Genomic DNA, 27308 nt, shown 5'->3' with positions numbered 1-27308 from the left:
CAACAACCGTTTCATCTAGAATTTTGATTCCACTCTTGGACCTTTATTTTATTTCCATCATTGCTTTTTCTGTATGTAGATTGAATAGATTACATCCCTATCTTACACCTTTTGAATACGAGCAGTTCGTTCTAGTTCTTCCACTGTTATTGTTCCATCTTGGTTTTTGTACACGTCATATATTATCCACCTTTCCATATTGTTTACCCCAAGTTTTCTCAGAATTTCGAATATCTTGCACCATTTGACAATGTCGAACGCGTTTTCCAGGTCGACAAATCCTAGGAACGTGTGTTGATTTTTCTTTAGTTTTGCTTACCTCAACGTCAGAACTCCCTGTCTGGAGCCTTTCCCTATCCTAAAGCCAAACTAACTGTCATCTAACACATTCTCAATTTTCTTTTTCCATCTTCTGGGTATTATGCTTGTCAGCAACTTGGATGCATGATTGTGCGATAATTCTCCGCCGTCCGGGGTGGCCGAGCGGTTCTAGGTGCTACAGTCTGGAACCGCGCGTCAGCTACGATCGCAGGTTCGAATCCTGCCACGGGCATGGATGTGTGTGATGTCCTTAGGTTAGTTAGGTTTAATTAGTTCTAAGTTCTAGGGGACTGATGACCTCAGAATTTAAGTCCCATAGTGCTCGGAGCCATTTGAACCATTTTGATAATGAAACTTCCTGGCAGATTAAAACTGTGTGCCCGACCGAGACTCGAACTCGGGACCTTTGCCTTTCGCGGGCTAGTGCTCTACCATCTGAGCTACCGAAGCATGACTCACGCCTGATCCTCGCAACTTTACTTCTGCCAGTATCTTGATACTGAGCTGTGAGTACCGGGCGTGAGTCGTGCTTGGGTAGCTCAGATGGTAGAGCACTAGCCCGCGAAAGGCAAAGGTCCCGAGTTCTAGTCTCGGTCGGGCACACAGTTTTAATCTGCCAGGAAGTTTCATATCAGCGCACACTCCGCTGCAGAGTGAAAATCTCATTAATTTTGATAATTTTCGCACTTGTCATCTCTTGCCGTGTTCGGAATTGTGTGGATGTTATTTTTCAGAGTCACATGGTATGATGAATGCCAAACGACGCCTCGCTTGGTGTAAGGATCATAAACATTGGACGACTGAACAGTGGAAAAATGTTGTGTGCAGTGACGAATCATTGGACGACTGAACAGTGGAAAAATGTTGTGTGCAGTGACGAATCACGGTACACAATGTGGCGATCCGATGGAAGGGTGTGGGTATGACGAATGCCCGGTGAACGTCATCTGCCAGCGTGTGTAGTGCCAACAGTAAAAATCTGAAGCGGTGGTGTTCTGGTGTGGTCGTGTTTTCCATGGAGGGGCTAGCACCCTTTGTTGTTCTGCGTGGCACTATCACAGCACATGCCTACATTGATATTTTAAGCACCTTCTTGCTTCCCACTATTGAAGAGCAATTCGGTGATGGCGATTGCTTCTTTCAACACGACCGAGCACCTGTTCATAATGCACCGCCTGTGGCGCAGTGGTTACACGATAATAACATCCCTGTAATGGACTGGCCTGCACACTGTACCGACCTGAATCCTATAGAACACCCTTGGGATGTTTTGGAATGCCGACTTCGTGCCAGACCTCACCGACCGACATCGATACCTCTCCTCAATACAGCACTACATGAAGAATGGGCTGCCATTCCCCAAGGAACCTTGCAGCACCTGATTGAACGTGTGCCTGCGAGGGTGGGAGCTGTCATCAAGGCTATGAATAATCTAACACCATACTGAATTCCAGCAATACCGTTGGAGGGCGCCACAGACTTATAAGTCATTTTCAGTCAGGTGTCCGGATACTTTTGATCACATAGTGGAGGTACTGTCATACTTAAAAGTATCCGAATGACGTGAATTGAGTTTCGCTTGATTGCATGCAGCCCACAAAACGTAGCAGTCTTGCAGGTCCTCTAATCTCGTATGACTGTACCGAATGAATACGACAAAAGATTGAAAGAGAACACTGTTCTGTAAGCTAATGAGTCCTCGTGCAGACGTACACCACGTTATTATAAATACTAGGAAATGAGTCATTAGAGATGAGAGTCTCCATAACGCTGGCAAACGCAATTTTATTACAGTGACGTTTCGAACTCACTACGACAGTCATTAGAATTTGAATTAACTAATTTCTCCACGTAAGTCTTTTCAGTAATCTTTAGGCAGAATGAAATACTTTTCTGAACAAGAAACGTTAAGAAAATATTTCGACTACTCAACGTCTATGAAAATTCGAAGTTTTTTTGCTCTTTAAAATGTTTTCTCACACCTATGAAACTTTGTTCGTGATGGGAGTAGTTTGTAATAAACTGGATGTCGAACTAACCAGTTAAAAGCAACGCGTTTAACAACGGCAAGCGCTTTACGGATACCTAAAAATTTACAGCTTATCACCAGTGATTGAGCAATAATTTGTGCACATGTTTTAACTTTAAACTTTCTAGGAAGAGGAGCACAATATAAACAAAAACTGGCTGTCATTTTACTCTTTTCAGTCGTTCAGTAGACTCTTCATTTGAAATTATTTTATGATCTTTAATCAAAAAGACTGAGGCAAACACGAAGCATGATATCAATTTGTGTTTGCTTTATTTACATGCAGGTAGAACGCCAATAACGACGAAAACACAATAGATATATCATTTTCTTTTAATGCCAACAAGAAATAACAGTTCTGAAGGAAAAAGGATGGTGCAAGAAAATTCATGGAAACGACAGGGTTCTAAACCCATAACTGCAGATTAGCACTGACTGCTTTAACCATTACGCTATTCTACTGAACGCAAACGCTGCTCTGACGAAATGGTATCATGTCGTCTGTATGTCACACCTTCTCCACGAAAAAGAAATGATATATAGGCTGCAAGCGGCGCAGTACGTCTTCGACGGAAATGCAGACAGTCTAGCTGACTGGAATCCATGAACGGACTTACGAAGAAGATAAGATAACTGAAAGTGACGCCGTAGATATTCTGCTAGTTTTATGAGATTTACTTGTTTTGGAGATGTCGTTTGTGGCAGAGTGTGATAACTTAACAGCTGTTAACGCAAGTGTCATAAAATTTCGACACAGTGATGGCGAAGTTACTCAAATGGCAATTGCTCCTGCAGAAAATGGATTGAGAATCTTTGAAGCATGTATTCTATCACTATGATTGAAATGTATCAGAAAATGCAGCCACACAACAATCAAGATGCATATTTACAGGTAAACTATATCTCTTCTGATACAGATACAAAAGAAGATACGAAAAAGCGTTCAATTCTGCTATTCAATACGTTTTTCACCTCCAGATTTACCTCACTTCGTTAATTGCTGCCGTAACGTTTGTCTCGGGTCACGAATCCCTAAATGACAAACAACACAAAAGTAATTGTCATTGCTGGTCCCGTGCAGCCTCTTCCGTGAAGTAACCCATTACTTCCGAAACACACTTCGGCTCCATTCTAAAATGTACTGAACAGAAATTGTGAGGTGACTTATGATGCAAAGCTTCTCTTACGATTCAGTCACTGAATTTTGTTCTTGCAGTTTGTAGATCAAGTAAAGAAAACCAGAAAAAGAATTAAAAATCGAAGTCTTTCTTCAGCGATATCCAAACCGATCTCTATATCAACCAGCTCAGTGAAATTGGAGCGTGTTACCATTTTTTTTAATTACCTCTTCCACTTCAGGCGTTGGCCCCTATGAGCCACACAACCCCAAAAAAATCTATCTAACCTAAAGATAGAAACAAAAGCTAGTGCCACCGCCACTTTCACCCTAAAAGCTAACTAGGACGGTTGTTTGCCACCACTTCAGCTCCACCCACGAACGAAAATTAAATATTCCTCTGAACGCTTTATTAAAAAGAAGAATAGGGTAAAGGAAGGGGGTACAATACTTTTATTATATTTTTTTTCTTTTTCTTTTTTGTTGTTGTTCTTATTTGTAATTCTTTTTTATTTCTGTTTTATATCTACTTTCGAACGTGTCCACAGCAGCCAGACAATGGGATGTCCTGGTTGTCTTCTCGTTCAGGTAGGGAGAAACACCCCATAATTATCGTTAATGTCTCTCATCAGTCCGTCATGTGCTATTTCTCTATCTCTTCTCACACCCGGTACATCCCAATTGTAACAGTTCTGTCACTAAATGTAACTGGGTTTTCTCTTTTGATGCTACTCAATTGTCAGGATGAGCATTACTGCAAAGGGCATTTGATTCTAAAGCATTATGTCAGGGTGAAAATACTAAATAAATTAATTTTTCTCTCTTAACAACATGTGGGAAGGGTGGGTTCTTCCTTGGCTCGGGTATGAGGTAGAATGAAACAGCATTTTTACATAAGATAACTTTTATTGCAAGTTTCGTACAACTGTTTCCTTACTCGATGTTCTGGCTCGGAGAACGGCAGCTGTGTCGTTTGCGAAGCCTTCTGCTACGGCAGCGGCGGCGTCTGATTACGCGTAGCAGTGTGTATCTCGTGTCGCCGTCTCGCCCAGTTGACTGGAGACGCACAGCGCGAGGTGGCCCGTTTAATTATTGCGAGCGAAGTCGTGCATCGGATGGTGATACCTTGGATGTGGCGTCCCAGTGTTTCTCTTCTCTAAGCGGCCACGTGTGTTGTGCGTCGGCCAGCGGAGCGGCGCGGCGGGGGAAGGCAGTGTCCCGGACTCGAACAACGGACTCCCGCTTGCCAGTCTTGGGCTGTCAGATCCTCATCCCAGCTCACAGGTGACTGCTGATGTGAGGGTGTCTCCTTCCCGTCCTCACGAGTCACCCGGGTACGTAAAAATCAGACTTCAAATACCTTTTAACTTCTGTCTTCTGGCGCCGAGGCTGCTGCTTGCTATTCCATTACAGCGGTGGACTTGGTGCGTCTGTGTATGATGTAGTCTCTTCTTGCATGACGGTCTTCAGCACCGAAACTAACTGAAAACTACTGCTACTCTCTTCTCTTTTCTTCGTCTGTCGGGCCCACTGCGTTACGCGTATTTATTCACTTCAGTTTACTGGAGGGAACGACTTCACGGTCATTGCCTCTTCTGTCACGTTGAAAAGCTTCTCGAAGAATCTTCTTGAAGTCGGTCATTGGCTCTTGGAATGTAGGCGAGGGCCTTTGATCACATGTGACGACTGAGAAACACGTGAGCCGGTCATTGCCTCTTCTGTCACGTTGAAAAGCTTCTCGAAGAATCCTCTTAACGTCGGTCATTGGCTCTTGGAATGTAGGCGAGGGCCTTCGCTCACATGTGACAACTGAGAAACACGTGAGCCGGTCGGGCGATGCCCAGACGGCTGAATCGACAACTTCTACTGAACGTGCTATGCTGACTTGCAAGCGCCGGCCGTTCCCACTGCTGCTTTGTCCGTTGTTTGCCAGTGTGTAATTCTTCTAAACTAAACTAAGTTTTTCATTTATTTTCTAATTTACTTATCTTAAGTACCACTTAACACAATGGTCTGGAGGGCGCTGTGCGCCGTGAAACTGTGTAGTTGCTCGTTAAATAATAACAAAAATCTAACAACTCTGCAACGCTCTCACTAAAAACGTATGACGATGCCATACCCTTAACCCACACCGTGAGGTAGTGACGAGTAACAGAGAAGTAAGCGACGTCGGGATGGGTCAATTCGCTGGGCTCTACGGGCTGACAAAGCATACTAGAAATGTGAAGTGAAAAGTTATATGGAAAAGACAAAGTTAAAAAGCAGTTTATCTTTCAATAAACGGTTTTACGTGTGAAATGTGGTGTAAACCCTTACTCTTCCTAATACGCAGAGTTTCAACTTCAATGCAATTATCATGTGGTATACGTCGGATTCTGTAAGGTCCATTGTAAACTAGAAAGAATTTGTGACTCAAGTGTTTCATCTTATGTGACAATAAATGAGCTTTAATGAGAACTTTCTGACCAATATATAGTTTCTTTTCATTTGCTTTACCGTGTAGTTTTCTATTTTTTTCTGCTGCAGATTTTATATTTTTAATAGCCAAATCAATTATGTCTTTGTGTCGAAGTTTACGTGTATTCGGGAAAGGTACAAGCTCTCTGATTCTGTTCGGTGGTTCTTCATTCTTCAGTACAAGAGTAGATGGTAAAGCAGTGGAGTCATGAGGCTTTTCATTCAGCACATTTTGAAATAAGTATAAATATCTGTCCCAATGCTGATGCTTTCTGTGACAATAAAGTCTGCAAAGCTTATTGATTTCTTTCATAATCCGTTCAGACGGGTTACAATGTGGTGAGTACAATGAAATAAAAACAGGTTTGATTTTACGATTCCGAAGCATGCGTGACCAAACAGCAGATCTGAATTGCGGTCCGTTTTCTGAAATGACTTTAGCAACGTGGCCAACTTCACGTAAGAAATTTTTAACAAAGGCGTTGAATACAGACCGTCCAGTGGCTTTACGTAACGGAAGTGTGGGGCAATCGTTCGATTTGTTGCATTTGCTAAAGGCTGTTTCACTAATTACTGAAATGGGACTGCCAGAGTCAAGTACTGCCGTAAATTTTAAATTTACTGTAATGTGAATCACAGGATATGCAATGTTGTTATGTTTTACGTCGTGTTCCTGGAGTAAGATATCCCTAATGTCTTCCATTTTTACGTAATTACTAGCTACGGCAGCTGCGTCGTCAGTTTCATAAGTACGTTTTGTGGCTGCCAGCGGTATGAGTCATTGCCTGTTGTGTCTTTGTTGGCGCGCTTTGTTATTGGGATTTCGTGACCTAACTTCTACAAATTCACCTTGTCGAGAGGGACCTGCCCTGTTTGAATCCCGCCAGTTCTGATGCAATTCAGGTCTGTCGTTACGATCATATCGTCTGTCGTCATGTTGGTAGATTCCATAGTTTCTTTCGTGTCAGTCACGTGGTGGAGAATTTCTCCCTGAATCGTAACTGCGCACTGGACCGTTGCGTCTAAAGTTATTCTGTCTCCTTTGATAATAATTATTTTGGTTCCCATATTGTCTGTTTCTCTGATTGCCTCTGTGATAGTCCCTACTGCGGAGAGGTGAACTTCCCCTGTAATTATTACTACTCTGCCAACGGTTGTCATATGGATGGTGTCTGTTTTGGTTACGATTTGTGTTGTGAGAATAACCTTGTCGTGTCCAGTTCTTACTTCTTCCATCGCGGAATTGCGACGGATGTGACCTGTAATTGTTGTGTTCCTATTTTCGCATTCCACGATTGTCGGTGTCAATTTCTAATTTTTGTAAGAGTGCCTGAAAAGCTTCAATGTCGTCTTTGCAACGTCCTGCCAAAATAATATGTCGTAAATGTTCAGGTAATTTGATTAAGCAAATGCGGATGAGTTCTGAGGGGCTGTATGGGTTTGACAGGTACTGATTCTTGTGCAACATGTCTTCAAAATATTTCACAAGACTGGAAAATTCAGATTGTTCGAAATGTTTCATCATTATGATGCTATGTTTTACTCGGTCTTGAGTAGCTTGAGACCAATATCCTGAGAGGAAGGCATGATAAAATTCTCCTTCACTGTGGCAATCGTGAATGACCGATCGCTTTCTTACAGCTGGTTCATTCTCTAGCCACACATAAATTCTAATCTGTGCTCTAATGACCAGTTGGGAGGAAAAAAAATGAGAGAATTGATGAAGCCACGCTTGTGGATGAATGTCGTTGCCGGAATTCTTAAATGTTTTGAATTTACGTGTAGTAATAAACAGCTTATAGTCAAAATCATCACGTCGGCGAGTCGCATATCGGTCATTGTTACTTCGTTTCGGTGGTTCCATCTCAAAATTCTGTGTACCTTGCCAATTTATTTCATAATTTCCGAAGTACCCGTTGTTATTATTTTGTGGCTGTTCCGTATTTCTATGTCCCTTTTCCCGTATTGGAGCGCGAGTGTCCTCTGAAATACGTAATTCTTGTATTACCTGTGTCAGCTGATCTTGTACTTCTCAGATTTCTCTTTGGTGTTGCTTATTAATTTGATTCTGATTTTGTTTGAATTTCCTAATTTGTTCGCACTCTTCTGTGTCATTAAAGACTATGTGTTTTGTGTCATTCAGATTATCAGCTACCTTCGTAGATAAATTATTTAGCTGATCCGAAAGTTCAACTACTTTCTCTGATAATGAACTAATTTCCTCCATGTGTCTTTCTGAACCAATTATCAGAGTATTTACTGTGTCCTTTAAGTTTTCCTGAGTTTTTGGAAGTTGCGTAACCGAATCGGTAGATGCAACTGAGTCAATTTTAGCTTGCAAGGTCTCATGATTTTCATGAGCAATAGCTTGCAGTTCTTTTATGGCTGCTTCGTGATTCTATAATGCATTTTCATGCCGCGAAAAAATAGTTTGAAAATGCTCACAAATTTGTGTTTTTACGTCATTACAGACTTTTTGACATTTCGATTCAATGTTATGTGACTCAGTAGTTAAATCTTCACGTGTTTGTTCAAGCGTTGTGTCTAACTTTTGAAGCTTTTGCTGTGTTTGTCTCTGATTTTGTTCCATTGTGTCTAACTTTTGAAACTTTTGCTGTGTTTGTCTCTGATTTTGTTCCCTTTGTTGCATTAATTGCAATGATAATGTATTAGTGTCTGGAATCTGTTTCGCTATGCTTTTTGGCAGTGCATTTTCACCGGCAACATTCACATTTTGACAAGCAGAAAATGTGTCTTGACTCATTTGAGAAAACGGTGAGGACCCAAAACCTGGGTCTACAGTATTTGCAATATTGTGTTCTGTCATTTCGGATTCCTGAGGCGAGCTGTTGCCGACCGATCGATCGATAATGCTTCCCTGTTCACTACTTGTTTCATTGTCTACACCATTATTTGCCGCCCGCTCCATTTCCGTATGCACAATTACCAAATTACTACTTCGAATGTCTGTTAATTCATTACACAGTGGTGCTGGTAAGCTACGCTCGTCGTCACTATTATTTCTCAGTTTACTTTGGAGCCTAGTGTGGTGTCACCGCCAGACACCACACTTGCTAGGTGGTAGCTTTAAATCGGGCGCGGTCCATTAGTACATGTCGGACCCGCGTGTCGCCACTGTCAGTAATTGCAGACCGAGCGCCACCACACAGCAGGTCTAGAGAGACGTACTAGCACTCGCCCCAGTTGTACGACGACTTTGCTAGCGACTACACTGACGACGCCTTTCTCTCATTTGCCGAGAGACAGTTAGAATAGCCTTCAGCTAAGTCCATGGCATACGACCTAGCAAGGCGCCATTAACCATATCTGAGAGTCTCACTTGTATTATCAAGAGCGATGTACCACAAGGATGAATTAAAGTTAAGTATTAAAGAAGCTACGTACTTTTCTTTATAGCATTCATAACGTATCCTGTTTCAGACCTCACGCAAGCCGGCGTGAGTTAACGCGTGCATTTCGGCTACTTCCGAGTGGCGTGGCTGTCTTGCAACGCCACAACACCTAGTGTTACGTTTTTCACACCTCATTATTGTCACAATATTTCACACGATAACACAGAAAAGCACAATTTGAAGAGCAAAAATAAGAGAACACATTAACATAGCACTGAAAATAATATCTAGTTAATTGCAAGCGCAGCTGCGAAATACTTGGTGCAAATCTACATGCATCCCACAACTGTTTTACTGTACAACAATGAAAGACTGCAACTACAAAGGAGATTCTCTCTACAATTACACGCTAGCAATAAACAATAGCTACACTAATTACACAAAACAAGAAAAAAATCAGAAGATTCCAGTGAGGTATCCTCGGCTAAGGGTCGACATATGAAACGTCCCCTTAGAAAAATTAATGAATTACTGTGCTTAAACTGACACACAATATTTTTTAGCGCAACGCAATCTGACTTTCAGTAATCCCTACAAAAGAATGGCCCTGACTAACATTAACCTATACCTTTCACAAATCACTTACCTCACAAAAATCTTCGTTACTCGAACTACTGCAATACAGCGAGCGCCACTAGTGCCAGCTAAATAAAAGATTCAAACTACGGAAGGCACTAACTACTGATAGGCATAGTTAGCAAATGAAATATTTTAATAGAGAACAAACAATGTATTTACCTTAAAAGTCATAATATATATAGCATTCATGACATTCATTCTTACAAATGTACTGTTTCTGCTGGACACACGTCCAGATCATCCGCTCTCAAAAATCCGCCATCTCACTTCCCCACATCCACCACTGCTGGCTGCTCACCTCCAACTGCATAACGCCACGCGCTGTTAACAGCCAACAGTCCAACACTACAATAGCGAATATTACAACAATGCCACCCAGCCACAGACTGCACACAGCACAGCCAGTGATTTTCATACAGAGCGCTACGTGGCGTTACCAGTAAGAAAACATAAACAGCCTACTTACAAGGCGTCCGTCGCAGCAACAGTGCCAACACGCGCCGTGTGAGGAGCCAGCAGTCGGCGGCCGTACCACAAATGACACGGTGCATGTCGGTGTCGACAGCGGCACATCTGGGGCGGAGAGGATCCTCGGCAAGATGTATCATGTGTAAACGTTGTCGGGTAGGGAATTTTTCAGTTGTTATCAAATACCACAGTGCCCTGACCGTGGTGGGTAGGAAAGGCGAGTGTATGTTACTCCAAACCCGTCTCCAACCAACCGCTGGATGGCAGCGTTCAACCACATTAGCAGGCAGCGTCCGTTGAAAGTAGCGGTAGAAGTCCTTCGTTCTAGAATCCCTCGTGGTCGGTAGAACATTCAGCAGATAAATGTAGACCAGATAGGCGTGAATGTGGCGTGATATGCCCAACAGGAAGCCGCGGCCGGAGGCATTGAGGTACCAACTCCTGAATCGGTTTAGCACGGAGGGTGTCCTTGTCCAAAGTACGAGGCTATGCATCGTCCGCAGGAAAAGAGCGCGCGCCCTGTTGTGTACGTTTATCATTCCAATGCCGCCTGCATGTGTGGGCAACGTTAGCGTCTCGTAACGGTTCTTGAACAGCCTACTCCAGCTGTCGACCTAAGGCCGCCTGGAGCTTGGCAGCTACCGTAGCGGCCATTGGAAGAACGTGTGTGTAATGATTAAGTTTCGGAGCGAGGTAGACGTTGACAAAATGTAACCGCATGATCAAGTCAAGTTTTCGAAGTTATGGAGACGAACTTGCGTGCGGATCACATTAAGTCGTCTGCGATACGTATCTGCTGATGTACGTTGCACGTCCCCACGGAAGGTCACTCCCAAACATTTCATCGCCGGGACTTTGGTAATGGACACTGGCGTACTCATATTCAGTCCACTGTCCACAACCATGTAGTGCGACTTTCGGAAATTGATACTGCTTCTGGCCATCTCGCCGTATCGCTGAAGCCACGCGATCGCCGTACTTATGTCTTTTGCCGACCTCGCCAAGAAAACTACATCGTCCGCAAAGGGTACAATATTTAAAATGCACATTGCGGAAGCGAATTCCCTCCAAACGCTGTCTTAGGCCATGAAGTGCACGCTCGTGGGCAACGGCGAAGAGAAAGGCTGACAGAGCATCCTTGTCGCACTGAGCACTCAGCGAACTGTGGCGAGCGATAGCCATTGACCAGGACTGTGGAAGGAGCTCCGTGGATGAGACGGAGTACCTCACCTGTCGATATTGGAGACAGTCCCATATTCTCTAAGACAGCCTGCAAGAACTGGTGCTCAGTTCGGTCAAACGCGTGGTCTAGGTCAACCGCTACGAGGGCGCCTTTTAAGTGGCATGCCGACATGAGCGCCACCACATCTCTGTAAGAGCTTAATGTCGTGTGTGTATTACTGCCACCTCCAAGACATGTTTCGTCAGTATGAATGGCCACTTTGCCAATAGCGAGGAGGCGAGCACGAAGAATGCAGGCGAGCAGCTTGTAATCCAAAATCAATAACGTCAATGGCCGGAAGTCTGCACCCCCTGTTTAGTTTTCGCAGAGGAATGATCATGCCCTCCAAAAATTCGGGGGGGGGGGGGGGGGGGCTAAAACGCCTGGTTAAATCCGCAGGACAGAACAGGTAGTTGGAATTGCGGAAAGGGGCCAAAAGTGAGCGGCTGTCAGTTACACTCGAACACACATAACTTTATTTAGTTGCAATTTCCGAGCTTAACTATCGACTGAATATGTCACACAATCTTATGGCTTAACGGGACAACCTCCTTAATTTTTAAAACGGCTGAAAGCCCATGATTTAAAATACAGCTACAATAAGTTTTCTAAAGGCTGAAAGCGCAAGGTTTTATCCTTTAAATAATATTTCAAATAAGGCTGAAGGCCCAAACAATCTAAAGTAAAGAATTTTAATTTTAAAACGGCTGAAGGCTCATGATTAAAAAAAACTACAATAAATTTTCAAAGGCAGAAGGCCTAAATCTTTATCCTTTAATAATTTTTTAAAAAAAGGAGGCTGAAGGCCCAAGCAATCTAACACATAACATGTAAGGAATTTTTAATTTTCAGATGGCTCAAAGCCCATGACTGAAAAACACAACTACAAAGAATTTTCAAAAGGCAGAAGGCCAAAAGCTTTGTCAAAAAATTAAAATTTTAATGAGACTGAAGGCCCAAACAATGCAAGATTTGACAAATAAGGAACTTTCAATTTCAAAGCTGCTGAAGGCCTATTATTTAAAACCCAACTAGAAGCATACAAATTCAAACAATCGGCTGTGACCCATTAAAATAACAATCTAACACCAATAAGAAAAGGCAGAAGTTTCTGGGGGTCGGTCTGCACTTGAAATATTAACGTCCGCTTAGGGGAGACAGGTAGTCGGCCCGACTATATCCGATCCACCGGCCACCCACCCAAGACTCAGTCAACAGACCCAACGGCAAGACGACTTGCTTTCCACCCGACCAGTACACAAGGAACTCCAAAGCCAAACGTAAAAGGCGTGGCCACCCACAACAAAGTATGCCTAAGCTATCAAAACGTGTTGGACAGCGACAACACGGTGAGGACAGGACCCTGCCGGCCAGTGTGGCCGAGCGGTTCTAGGCGCTTCAGTCTGGTACCGCGCGACCGCTACGATCGCAGGTTTGATCCTGCCTCGGGCATGGATGCGTGTGATGTCCTTAGGTTAGTTAGGTTTAAGTAGTTCTAAGTTGTAGGGGACTGATGTCCTCAGATGTTCTCAGAGCCATTTGAACCATTTGACAGGACACTGCCTTAATTTTACGTCAGCGCCCGGTGCAGGTAACCGGAAAGCTAACGGCCACATAGCAGAAAATTACGCTGGTGCACTTGGACTTTAAATAACCAAAATATAGTTAAACTCCACCAGATGGTGGCCAAACTTTCACCAACTCGAACACTCGCTGTTGCTCATGGGAATACTCCCAACAGCCAACCATGGAAACCGACGGCACAATGTGAACAGACAGGCTTCGGTAATTGAATCACCACTCAACTTTGATATCCTGGGTCGGTGATCCACGAACCTCGTAGCAATCGGAACAGCTCCCACACACTCCGACACTACGTGGAGACCGCCAGCGGGCCTGGCCCACTGCTCCGCGCGGAGGTTTCCTGGCTGATCCACACCAACCGACCGACTGCCGCACACCGGCTAGTCAGAAACAACAAGCACCAGACAAAAGATAGTACAAGGTGCGAATATCGATACACACCGCTGCTATCACACGCAGAAAGAGGAAGAACCACGATATAACCGCAATAACCGCGTGAAACCAAACGCAGAGTAACAGTCAAGGTTTCAACCAATTCATAAGCCGGGGCCAGCAGGGCGCAGACGCGGAAGTCCGGATTCAATAGTTCGCAGCACACCTGCCACCAAACTATTCCCATCAGGTCAGAAAAGGTGCTACAAAATTCAAGCGCAAAACCATCAGGTCCAGGTGATTTTTTTCTCACGCCCCGCGAGAGTGCCATGCGCATTTCTTCCCACGTGACGGCCTCCAAGAATGTGGCGTCGCCTTGCGCCCTACCTTAAAGAGTGGCAGGTCGTGCAGGACGTCCTCAATGTCATTGTCACGCCTTTGATGTGCTAATTAGACAGTGGGGTAATAATCTGTGATGGCACGGGAGATGGTGGTGTGTGTGTCTGCGCGTTGCCCGTCCGCAGAAATAACTGCCGTGATGAGTCGTCTCTTACGGCGTCTCCGTTCTCTCACGATGTGAAAAAGACAGGCACGTTCCTCTGGGATGGAATCATGTAGTCTCGATCGGACCCGCGTGCCGTCCAATCTGTCAGCCGTGATATGCAGAAGCCGTGCCTGTGTCCGGTGGACGGCCACTTAGCGCTCTGGCGAATGTGGTTGTGACGCTACTTCCCGCAAGACAGTGTAGTAAAACTCAGAGGTGGATCGGAGCCAAAGCGCCCTGTCTCGTCCATACGCCATAAGCGTGCGGCAAAGAGATGGTTTGGCGCAGTATGTCCACCATCGTGTTGTGGAATCATAAGTATGACGCCGTCTCTCACATTTGTGCCAGGTAGCGGTGACGGCTACACGGCAAGCCTCTTCCCGGAGAATGTTGACGTCAAGAGACAAATGTCCTCTACTACGGCTCGTCTGTTGTCCTGGCAGAGTTCAAAATGGTTCAAATGGCTCTGAGCACTATGGGACTTAATAGTCTCCTAGAACTTAGAACTACTTAAACCTAACTAACCTAAGGACATCACACACATCCATGCCCGAGGCAGGATTCGAACCTGCTACCATAGCAGTCGTGCGGTTCTGGAATGAAGCGCCTAGAACCGCTCGGCCACCTCAGTCGGCCGTGGCAGAGTCATGGCGCAGATGAAGGTCTGATAGTCGGTGAATGCAGTGGGCCACAGCTCAGCACCGACAGTCCGACCTGCTGGCCGAGCGACTGATGAGGAGTGTATATCCGCGTCGGTCACCGTGGATTAGTGTCCCTGTATCATGTAAAGCGAGATCGCCGACCACAGTATGAAGGACTGGACACGGGACATGTTGAGGGATCTGATCCTCAGGGCGTAAGACGATGTTAAAGTCCCCGCATACCAAGAAGTGCTCTGTAGCGCCTCGAAACAATGGAGCTACCTCAGTGGAGTAATAGAGTGTTCGCTCTCGACGCCTCGCAGTACCAGACGGGGCATACAGCTTCACAAGGCGGACTGCGCCGATGGTGAGCGCAGTGCCTTTCGCTGATAGCAAATACTGAATATCCGTTGGTTCGATGCCATTGCGTAGTAGTATGGCCGCACCACCACCACCGTCGAAAGTTGGGTTGACGTAAGAGTCGTATCCATAAACATCCAGGTGCAGAACAGGCCGTACCTCTTGAAGAAACACAATATCAACGTCCGCCACCTGAATCATGTCCTTTAATCGTGGAACTGATGCCACTGACAATGACTGTACCTATTCGACACACTTCGGTCATTTGGTAGTACGATTATGTATTCGGTTGTCGTTTAAGCCAGTAAGCGGTAGTTCACCCATCCGACCGTCCCTGCCACCCGCACCGTATATTGCCAGGGGACTCGTAGGTCAATTGAGCTTCGTCAACTTGGCTTTGTCTTTGGGCGGACGTTGCCAGCAGCGAACTAGGAACCATTGGAGTGGGGTCCACAGCCCGGGCGGCAGATGGATTTTCCTCATCCTCCTGCAACGTGTCACCATGTCGCGAAATATTTCCTAGAGACAGCCTCCTTCTTTCGTCGCTTGGGCGACTTCTGCTTCGGGGAAAGCGTGTATGCGTCCCGTGGATCACGACAAACAGGAGGCGCCTCCCGCATCTCCGTGTCCGAGCTCGAATCTATCTTCTGGTGCTCTCTTTCCTCACACGGCCGGAGTGCAGACGTGGTCGCTGCTGTCGAGCACAGCAACGTTTCCGATGGAGGCTGCGTCGTCGTGGTCGCGGAAACCATTCCCGCAGGGGTCGGTACTGGAACGGAACAACGTCCGCGTCTGTCATGTTCCTCGCTACCTCAACGTATGTAATAGGCAGCGTTGTCGGTTTCGATGTAGACGTCGTGTCTGCACGTGACATCTGGGCGAGGCGTCGCTGCAGGCATTCAGAGCGTACATACCCTTCTTGCCCGCAACCTGAACAAGTCCGCTGTTGACAGTTTCTTCCACGTGACGTAGTACTTCCCCTTAAGGCCGCAGCGCGTTCACGACAAGCGTGACCGGAACTTCAAACGACAACTCGAAGATTCGGATGTCCGAACGCCGAGTCCTGCAGGGTCGACAGTCACTACACCACGTTGCCGTCAGAGTGGTGGAAACGATATCCATCGGGGGGAACGGCAAATCAGCCGTTCGTACTCTGCCCACTAAGCCAACATGACGCTGCTACAGTGTACCTGTTTTCATTGCGTCCATACGTCGTAATGTAGAGTACTTGGAACATGACATTAGAGAGGAAAGCTAGCTTGGATGCGAAATGTCAAATCTGGGCTCAAACAATGAATTTTACTCGCTGGATGTTACATCTGAAATAGAACACATTTAGAATCTTTCATTGAGGTGACAAGAAAGTACGGTAACAGGCATAAAATCTGGCCGCCGGAAAGCCACCTCAGAGGCGAAGTCCGAGTCGTTCACTTAAAACAGCCAATATTCATGGCAGCCCCCTCAGAATTTTAAACCCAGACATATGCAGGATCTGGTAACACGTAGGATGTAGATATGTATGGAGGATGTTCTGTCAGTTTTCGCGAGATGTTACGGAAGTGAATCTGCTCGCGGTGTAGTGGTAAGCTTCGCGCTCTGTAAGCGCAAAGTCGCGTGTTCGTGTTCACTACTTTTACTTTTCCTAATTTCTTAAACTTGTATTTCGGATATATGCTATCGTTACCTGTCTGATGGAACGTAAAAAAAAAAAAAAAAAAAAAAAAAAAATCATTTTACAATTCACCTGCAACAACAAAATGTTCCAGAAACCATTCCACTAAATAGCTCGTGGCCGTGTGAAGATATGAACAGTTTACTCTGGAGAGTTTCTTCGCCCCGCTACCGGCTGCCGGCCATAGGCTGCCTGCCGCCAACGACAGTCGTCTGCGACTACGTGAACGTAACATGGCGCTTTGAGTGTATTTATCAACGGTCATTTTCAAATTCTCACATTTATCTCGCAGTTACGATTTGGATTTTGAATTCGTGAAACTTAAGAATGTTGTTCAAGTATATAATATGTAGTCACAAGTGGAAAGAGGTCTAACGTTTGCGACATATTATTCGCATTGGTTTCCGTGTAGTGGTGAAGGCAACAGTGACAGCTCTGAAACTTTATATTGTGTGTGGGGTGAGTGGTTTTTGGACGAAACACGCCAGAAAAATACTTTTTTGCGTCAAGAAACATTGTTCTACATGAATGATTTTGCACATTCAGGAAGCTCCAATAACAGGCATATATGACAGAGTACGACTATTCAAGCATCACGGGACATCTGCTTACATTAGGCAAGGTTCGGAAGTCCGGAGCAATTGTACTGCGAATTTCATTTTTCTGATCTTCTGCCCTCAGATGTTAACCTTCTAAGTGTCTTATCGAAAAACAGTCCACAATATTCCTTTCTGGATGAAAATGTACTTCAAACCCGGTTTGAAGACATCTTTAACTCACCTCAAGCATGTTTCTACGGGGTTCAGGTCATTAAACTACCAGAGCATTGTAAGACTTTTAAATAATGCGAGACAATCTACTGTCGAAGATTAATTTCTCTATGATGTTTACAAATGCATTGAATAAAACAAGGACAACGCTATTAAAACATGCACTGTACTAATTCAAATTAAATTCAGATTACCACAATATCCTTACGACGAAAGTCTATTTTAATGAAACATAAAGTATCTGTAACTAGGACGTGCCTATATCAGCAAGAATTAGTAGCATATTACTCAATCTTTGACTTCAATACATTCTGTATTTACTTGCTGACTCATAACCATCAATTGATATCTTTACTTCACACCTTAAATGAAAAATAAGAGTATTAAATGGAAATCATTGGAATATATTAAATATATCTTGTAGGCTAATTCTGTGTCACCCAGGAAGTAACTCGTTGGCCACAGCATTGCCAAACATATTCTGGGTTGTTGTCAAGATTCACTTATACTTCCAGCAGGAAACACCAGCCTTTTGCGGTCTGTGAAGAGACTAGAGTTCGTGTCTCAACGAAGTGACGACCGAGCTCCGAAATATCAAAAGTATTTGTCAGTGAGTCTTATTTGCTTTTCTGCAACTGGGTTTAGACACCATAGCGTCGTCACTAATAATACTCAGATGCGCCGACTACGGACCAAGCAACGCAAATCATTAACTGTCACAATTGTATTTTCTGTCTTAAGCGTACTGAAACTAAAAACTCATCGCCAGACATATTTCACATTTTTAGAACATCTCTAGGAGTTATGAATAGGAAACATATATTTTTTGTAATAACAGACTTGGAAAATATTTTTTCTTGAGACTGATGTCAACGGCATTATCCATGAAGAACAGGCATACAGAGTAAGAGCATCGATTGAAAAACTTAAAACCCACAGTGTAACATTCCAGGTTTGTGGTTACCACCGCTGCATTATGTATTACTATATCAATACTCTCATATATCCAGCTATAATTAAATTCAATTACTTTTCGATAATAGGAAAAAGGCTTTTAGAAAAATAATAGCAATATGAAACAATAGTAGTTACAATACCCTTTGTATCATAAACAATCAAAATCAGATTCAAGAAATTAATATATGGAAAATGTTTAGGTAAAACAATAATATATTTCGCTCTCATCATCTGTAAATGACGGGAATTAAATCTCGAGCCTAATTAACAAAATATATATAACTGATGGTTTAGCATTGTTAGAATGCTTATTTCTGTAATTTCAATATTAATGTGATTTTTTATGTGTTTAGAAAATGTCTTAAACTTGTTCTAGCAAAGTAGGGAATATTACAGAGTGTTTGATAATGTCGCAAAACTGTTTCATATCATAATAATGTTTTGCATTATTATAATCAGTAGTACATTGTAGGAAGAGCATAAATACTTGGCCTCGAGTATTGTTAGGGCATATGAGTGCTGGACCCACTAGAGGACAGATCTGTGCGTACAGTTGAGATAAGTTCTTGGTGCATGATTCAGGTTTGGATTTACAGTAGAGCAACTAGTGTGTTGGACATTGTCGAAAACAGCATATCAGAACAGAGTACTGACGGATGATTTCGGAGTGTTAAACAGTTTGATTTAATATCGTAAAAGGCAGAATGATATGTGACTTTATATTCGCACTTTCCTGAGTATTAGTGTTGAACAATGCAATGGATCTCACACACGCATTTCTATCAAATTACTGTGTCTGGACTATTCAATATCGCCAGTGTAGTACGTGCTACCATCGGTTAGCTGTAGTAGTAATACGAGGCTTATTACACCGAAGATCGATCGTGAGCTCATAAGATACTGGTTTTGAAGTGAATAAATCTACGTACTTACTTTACTTTGTATGTGGCCTACATCATTGCAGTGAAATCCATTATGGTATCTGTATTTATTGAACAAGCATATTTTAACTCATGTATGCAGTCGTCGAGGGACACCGAAGGCAAGATATTCACAGGTATTTAAACCATTTTTAACTACTCACTAAACTGTGGGACGTTACAACAGTAAGACTTCATAAGTTACAAAAAGTATGAAGTTCCAAATCATGAAAAACAGGCACAAGAGGTAAGAGCATCGATTGCAAAACTTAACACTCACAGGAACAATTCATAAGTTACAAAAAGTATGAAGTTCCAGATCAAGAAAGACTGCAAGCAGGAAACCATAAGAAATGACACAAAAATGCAGGCTCTAAATTCCTTTAATTAAAGTAGCCAATGTATGCAGCGCATCTTCATTTCCACCTTCTGATAACGCGTAACAAGAAGCAGTTGATATCAGAAAGTGGAACAAGGAACACAAACCGCTACAGTAATTCTCGAATAAGTCACCCTCGCGTAAAACTGTCATTCAGTCAATAAATACTAAAAGGAAGATAGTGTCATCTTTTCGTTATGATTAAAATGTAGCGGCTACTGATCCCTTTTCAAAAAAAGTGAGAAGCGCCTTTGGTGAAAAGCTTTTCAATGTGCAGTATGCTTAAGACAAAAAGAATCCAAAATAAGTTTCACCAATATGAGCGCCGTGTTCAGAATCAATTCCTTTGTTTCGCAGATTGTTATTAATTTAGCCCATAATATTTTAACATTAACGACGCCATTTAGGTACCGGAATAGTCGTATGAGAATTATCGTATTATAGACCATATTTAATTTTTACCTATCAAAGAATTGCTCAGGAGTGCGTGAATAGCATCAACACCACCAAACACACACCCTCCACACAACGCAGTTCCAGTACATGCCAGGTAATAGCTACAAAATGCTTTATGCTCGCATGTTTCTGCCAACGACTTAATTTCTATTGCAGGGCTGTGACCCCGTTCCCGAGGCGATAAACAAGTGTTATGGTCTACTCCACCAATGCTCACGCTCACTCGCTCCCCCAACCCAACCACACCCACTGTGAATGTCTCATAGATTATGACACCAAAGGCAGATTTATACATAAATTAACCAGCTTCTTAACAGATTTCCTAACTGGGTACGTAGCCGTTGCTCTGAAGAGAAATACTTAAGGGAAATACAAATATTCTGTCTGGAAATCATCGGTGGTCAACCAATGTTTCCATTCTTCCACATCCATATACGAATAATTGTGAAAATGAACGGTAGTTAAGCACCTTTGAATTAATAAATAATAATCGGTGGACTGTGGCATACTCCATCAGTCATCTGACGATTATGAAAGACAACTTGTGACCTACATGACACTGTAGTACCAATTTAAGGGTTCCGTGGGAATCTGTTACTTAAATTTCTTGCTATCTTCAGCAATTGAGCTAGAAGAGGAGGAAAAAGTTTGGCTTTAAACATACTATTCCAGTGGGATTTGGCTACAGCATTAGTAGCTTTTAGCTACCGAGGAATCAAGACCACGAAGAACATTCTCTCATTGGTGTTGTACAGAGTAAGGCAAAGAGGAGCAGTCTAATTATTTAGTTTACATTTAATTTAACATATTGCAAGGCATTTCAAGAATGTTTGCTCATCATCAGGCGATTATTAATACAGAAAATTATTACATAAATATAAATTATATTTATCTAATTTAACATAGAACTGTTTCGTTGATTGTTCGCTGCTGGAATGGCTATTTGAGTATTTGAGGGTGGGAGTGTGAGGGCTGGCCAGAAATCTACGTCCAGTGGTGCCTTCTGCTGAAATGGAGCTGTGTCTCGTTGTGACTGCACCATAACCTGTGTGGGGAACAGATAGTTTTGCAGCAGTTATAATGGTGAGGTATTGTGTGATACACTTTTTATACGTCAATTGTTCACTTATGATTTAGGTTTCCCAAAACTTCATTTGCTATCTCGTTACCCTGGAGGAGCTGTTTTGCAACATTACACTGTTGCACTGCTTAATCAGATACAGATTTGGACGTACCTATTACACAGACTACTGGTTCCTAAACTTGGCATCAATCCATGAAGAAAAAAGCAGGCTTCCCACAGAATTATACGCGTTCTTCGAGTAGCCACAGCGAATCTTTATTTGCATATCCGACGGAACAGGTGGAGCCAGCATCATGTCATTAGACGTTAAAAAATTAAAGAGTGATAATGTCCATTCTCTTTTGACTCCAAGGAAAAAAATCTTCTGACAAAGTAAGATGAGGTGATACCAAAATTTACGCAATACACAAAAAGATTAAGGAGCTTTTTTGCACTTGATAGACGTACTCAACGTAATACTTTTTCCGAGAAGCACATAATTAATTTATTCCTCTCATGTCATACAACTTGTGTTATTGTGATGTGAGGAAATAGACCGTTTAGGATTCTGAAGTGTAATGTGACACCATATCCTTATCATAGTCTCGATCGAAGGTGTTACAAGAATCAAGTCCTATTCCTTTCATGCGTTAGGGTCTACTACCACTTGCAGATGCTTATTGATAGAGTTGCAAGCATCAGGTCTCGCAGCGTAATCAGCCTTATGTTCTAGTACTATTGACAGTATGTGGAACATTTAAGAAAGGAGAGTAGCTGCTACAGATGTGAAGATCTTTGTGTATGTCTTCATTCAGTACTGACTGGCAGCTACCACAACTCTTTACAGAATTGATACTGTAGGGAACAAATATCAGAGCATTCCAGCCATCTTTCGGAAAGTCAGATTCCGAGTCATATTCAACACATCATGGAGATTTACTTAAAGTAGTCGCATGTTCCAGCTATTACACTTTGATAATTAGCATACAAATATTCTGATGGTCGAAAGGACATGTTAGTGTGTGAAAATATCACCCATTAAGTAAGATAAAACTGCAAGAACTCTAGATGTACGTGAAATGGAAATTCTCTTTCAAAAGGCCTTTTCGCTAATCTTAGCAAAGCATCAGCAGCGATTATATTGTAATCATCACGAGTAGATGATAGTTACAACTATAGGATCAGAATGGTATGGATGCTCAGAGAATGTTGTGGCGGTACGTGGTCCACCTGTTCTGAATGACATTAAAGGTTGTGCACTTAATCTAACGCTGCCTGTCTAGGTAAAAATAGCGAGACGGGGTTGTCGCTTCTTATGACCAACAACTCTCCACAAGATAGCATATGCTGTGGGTTGATTTGTGACTATGAGCATCTGCCTTGATATGCCGACTCATATTACCCTCAAGAACAAGCAATTAATGAAACCAAAAACCCCTAACATTAGAAGGGAAACACCCGTCAATCTTCGCAATCTACTGTACGGAACAGCTGTCTAATTACCATCAAGCAGGCACAGAGTGCATTCTTGTGGTAACTACACTCCTGGAAATGGAAAAAAGAACACATTGACACCGGTGTGTCAGACCCACTATACTTGCTCCGGACACTGCGAGAGGGCTGTACAAGCAATGATCACACGCACGGCACAGCGGACACACCAGGAACCGCGGTGTTGGCCGTCGAATGGCGCTAGCTGCGCAGCATTTGTGCACCGCCGCCGTCAGTGTCAGCCAGTTTGCCGTGGCATACGGAGCTCCATCGCAGTCTTTAACACTGGTAGCATGCCGCGACAGCGTGGACGTGAACCGTATGTGCAGTTGACGGACTTTGAGCGAGGGCGTATAGTGGGCATGCGGGAGGCCGGGTGGACGTACCGCCGAATTGCTCAACACGTGGGGCGTGAGGTCTCCACAGTACATCGATGTTGTCGCCAGTGGTCGGCGGAAGGTGCACGTGCCCGTCGACCTGGGACCGGACCGCAGCGACGCACGGATGCACGCCAAGACCGTAAGATCCTACGCAGTGCCGTAGGGGACCGCACCGCCACTTCCCAGCAAATTAGGGACACTGTTGCTCCTGGGGTATCGGCGAGGACCATTCGCAACCGTCTCCATGAAGCTGGGCTACGGTCCCGCACACCGTTAGGCCGTCTTCCGCTCACGCCCCAACATCGTGCAGCCCGCCTCCAGTGGTGTCGCGACAGGCGTGAATGGAGGGACGAATGGAGACGTGTCGTCTTCAGCGATGAGTGTCGCTTCTGCCTTGGTGCCAATGATGGTCGTATGCGTGTTTGGCGCCGTGCAGGTGAGCGCCACAATCAGGACTGCATACGACCGAGGCACACAGGGCCAGCACCCGGCATCATGGTGTGGGGAGCGATCTCCTACACTGGCCGTACACCACTGGTGATCGTCGAGGGGACACTGAATAGTGCACGGTACATCCAAACCGCCATCGAACCCATCGTTCTACCATTCCTAGACCGGCAAGGGAACTTGCTGTTCCAACAGGACAATGCACGTCCGCATGTATCCCGTGCCACCCAACGTGCTCTAGAAGGTGTAAGTCAACTACCCTGGCCAGCAAGATCTCCGGATCTGTCCCTCATTGGGCATGTTTGGGACTGGATGAAGCGTCGTCTCACGCGGTCTGCACGTCCAGCACGAACGCTGGTCCAACTGAGGCGCCAGGTGGAAATGGCATGGCAAGCCGTTCCACAGGACTACATCCAGCATCTCTACGATCGTCTTCATGGGAGAATAGCAGCCTGCGTTGCTGCGAAAAGTGGATATACACTGTACTAGTGCCGACATTGTGCATGCTCTGTTGCCTGTGTCTATGTGCCTGTGGTTCTGTCAGTGTGATCATGTGATGTATCTGACCCCAGGAATGTGTCAATAAAGTTTCCCCTTCCTGGGACAATGAATTCACGGTGTTCTTATTTCAATTTCCAGGAGTGTACATAAATTCTGCACATATTTGTTTAGCAAATGACCGTCTGATACGCAACTGAAATGACAGCCATTACAAAGATTCTATATATTACAGTTAGTTGAGTAATTAACTTGCTGCAATGTTACTTCCACTGTTCTGAAATGTGCTGACCATTAGTTATTTGAATAAATATTCGCTACACTCTGTTTCACATGTATTTGACATGTTTTGGCGCCGACACTAAATACTGAGTAAACAAAGGATGCCATTAAAGCCCCATTACACAGATAGCAAAACAAATGTTCGCAAGTCACTTGTATTACTCAGAAAACAGATCCATATAAAATGCCATCTGAAAAATGTTTGTCACTCAGTGACAGCCGACGGACTTCTGGGACTAGGACGCTCAGTTCCCTAGATATTTACTTGTAAATTTGATGAAATTTTCTGAAAAATTCGTGCGTTATAAGTAATATGGGTCGGAAACTTCAAGTTTTGAACAGTAAGAAGGTTACTTAACGGGGAAATTACCATCTCTCGTCAGTTACGTCGTGAGAAATCCGTTTCTTTCCTCGTTAATTGTTGCCACACTTCCAAGTTTAGGAAAGAGAATTCTTTGGGGAAATTACGTCCAGTTCAGTGTCAGGTTAAGCAGTGCAACAGTATAATGCTACAACATAGCTCCTCCCGGGTACAGATAAAGCAAATGAATTCTGGGAAGCCTAATCCATAAGCGAACAATTGACATATAAAAAGTGTTTTGTATTCCGCCTTGGTAGACGGCGCGTAAGTCAGCTCCTGTGAACTGCTTCTGTAACATAGGCCGAGAGTGAAGGAAGCGAGTAGGAGCAGGAGAGGTGAAGCACTTCGGTACTGATTGTAACTTTAACACTTTTACGAAAGTCAAAAACACAAGTAAATAAAGGTTTATATAACTTTGGCTAGGATGAGCACGTTGGTGTGAAGCCGTAGTCCATGTCGGATCAAAGTCTCAATAGCAAGCTAGCCCACTCGGTAGTCGAAGCGATGTTCCCAGTACGTCTGCTCTTGATGAAATGGGCGGAAATCAAGACGGCACTCACTGAGCCCCACAGCGTCGGCTTCTCTCGTAGTGCCAACTTACGAGAGCGTGCACCTACGTTGTGGCATCGTAACTATCGACGCCACAAATTGTATGACACAATACCTCACGACAATAACTGCTGCAAAACTGTCTGTATCCCAACAGAATAATGTGTCAATCACGAGACACAGCTCCACACCAGCAGAAGGCACCATTGGACATTGATTTCTGGCCACCCACTGACATCGCCGCCCATTGACACACCCACTCCCAAATACTGAAATAGCCGCTCCAGCATCAAACAGTGAGCAAATCAGTTCTATGTTAAGTTAGATTAAGAAATTTAATCTTTTTGTAACATTTTTTATGCGTAAGAGCCTGACGATGAGCAAAGCATGCTTGAAATACTATGTAGTATGTTAAATGAAACATAAAGTAAATAATTAATCTATTTATCTCTGCCTTATTCTGGACTAAACTAATGAGAGAATTTTCTTCACGTCCTTGAGTCCTCAGTAGCTGAGTGCTACTTCTGTTGTAGCCAAAGGCTATAACGAAAAGATGATACGAATCTTCCTTTTAGTGTTTTTGGACTGAATGACAATTATACTAAAGGATGACTTATTTTAGAATTACTGTCAGCATTTCGAGCTCCTTGTTCCACTTTTCGATAACAACTGCTTCTCCTTATGCGTTAGCAGAAGCTGGAAATGATGTTGCGCTGCATGCATTCACTAGTTTAAGCTTCAACGGAATTTAGAGCCTGCATTTTCTCTCATTTCTGATGGTTTCATGCTTAGCAGCCTTTCTTGATTTGGAACTTCATGCTATTTGTAGATTTCGATGTTTTCCTGTGGGCAATCGATGTTCACGGATAGTGCCGTTGACATCGACGTCAAGAAAAATATTTTCCAAGTCTATTATTATAAAAAAGATGTGTTGCCTACTCATAACTACTAGAGACGTTCTAAAAATGTGAAACATGCCTAGCGATGAGCTTTCTGGTTTCAGTACGCTTATTAATTGTGATAATGATTTGCGTTGTTTAATCTGCATTTGGCGCATCTGAGTTTTATTAGTAACGACCCTGTAGTCTCTAAACCCAGTTACAGAAACGAAAATAAGACTCATTGACATATGCTTTGGGTATTTCGAAGCTCGGTCGCCACGTTTTTGAGACACGAACTATAGTCTCTTACCAGACCTTGCAAAAACAGACATAATCCGTCTTGATAGCAAAACTGTTCATTCACATAACCAGTTTCTGTTCCTCTAGATCCATCTTCAGATCTGAAACGATAATGACACTAATTTACTATTTCACAAATGCAAACCTTTTTCATCCTATCCGATGAACATCAAATGTACCAGAGCGTACCTGCAATTTCGGTTACAGGAGTAACCCGTCCACACACAGAAACCTTCTCATGCTGCGTCACATTAAATTGGTTGGCAGAATGCACATCATTTATATTAATTATAAAACTATTACCGACAGGTGGCGTCTGGTACATTTGTTACATTACACATGCACATACTGTATTATGTAGATTTTCTAATTTACTTTTATCTCTAAAAATACTTAGTTAAAATCTGTATTTCTCAAGGTTAAAATCTGTACTTGTCACAATTAAAATACACAATAAAATTACTATTTTTGTACGATCGAAAACAAAGGGCGATTTCTGTATCCACGGCGCTGGCGTAGACTTGTTTTCCTCCATGGTCACCCAAAATATGACAGTATACATGTGATATGTTATGACAGTGAAAGGAACCTGTGAGTAGTGGAGGTACTCTATTTTACTTATTTTATGATTACCGTTAGATATACATTTAAATTTTTGTCCGAAGTAACCCAAGACTATATTCTTAAACAGTGTTTTCTTCCCACTAGACAGTGCCACAAGTTCCTCCAGAAAACCGAAACACAACACACACACACACAAATGTCATACTAACAAATGTAAATCCACCTGATGAT

Source organism: Schistocerca cancellata, chromosome 3 (assembly GCF_023864275.1).
Source record: "Schistocerca cancellata isolate TAMUIC-IGC-003103 chromosome 3, iqSchCanc2.1, whole genome shotgun sequence".
Classification (NCBI taxonomy): Eukaryota; Metazoa; Arthropoda; class Insecta; order Orthoptera; family Acrididae; genus Schistocerca; species Schistocerca cancellata.
Note: the sequence above shows the minus strand (reverse complement) of the source record.